Genomic DNA, 767 nt, shown 5'->3' with positions numbered 1-767 from the left:
CAGAGAGGAGAGATGTTGGGGAGCTGTGTGAAAAAGGAAAAGGGTTTAAGAAGTACAGATTAGTAGTTAAAAAATAGTAATGGGTATGTAAAGTTCAGCATAAGGATTATCTATACTAATAAAAGGGTAATATGCTAATTAGATCAGATAGACCGGACATCTTCCGGTCTTCCAGATGTCCTTCTAGACAAAGCCACGGTGGTGGGTGCTGAGGCAGAGGCAGTTAGGGACGATAAGGCCAGCAGGGGAGGGCAGTTAGGAGTGATCAGGCTGGCAGGCTGAGGCAGTTAGGGGTGATCAGGCAGGCAGGAAGCCGAGCAGTTAGGAGCCAGCAGTCCCGAATTGCAAGAGGGATGTCCGACTGCCAGTTTAGGGATTGGGCCTACACCAGCAGTTGGACATCCCCTCAAGGGTCCCAGATTGGAAAGGGTGAAGGCCAGGTTGAGGGGACCTCCCTGCCCCATGCACAAATTTCGTGCACTGTGCCTCTGGTGTTGAATAAGAGTGCTGAGTGTGGGCATTCTTGTCTTGTTCCTGATCTTAGAGAAAAAGTTTTCATCTTTTCACCATAGAGTATTTTATAGCTGTGGGTTTCTCATGTATGGCCTTTATTATGTTGAGGTATGTTTCCTCTATGCCCACTTTGCTGAGAGTTTTTAAATAAACTAGATTTTGTCAAATGCTTTTCCTACATCTATTGATACGATCATATGATTTTTTAATCCATTTTGTTTATGTGGTATATCATGTTCATTAATTTGTGGATA

The sequence above is a fragment of the Myotis davidii genome, unplaced genomic scaffold, assembly GCF_000327345.1.
Source record: "Myotis davidii unplaced genomic scaffold, ASM32734v1 scaffold1048, whole genome shotgun sequence".
Lineage (NCBI taxonomy): Eukaryota > Metazoa > Chordata > Mammalia > Chiroptera > Vespertilionidae > Myotis > Myotis davidii.
The sequence above is the reverse complement of the archived record's forward strand: the minus strand, read 5'-3'. Positions refer to the sequence as shown.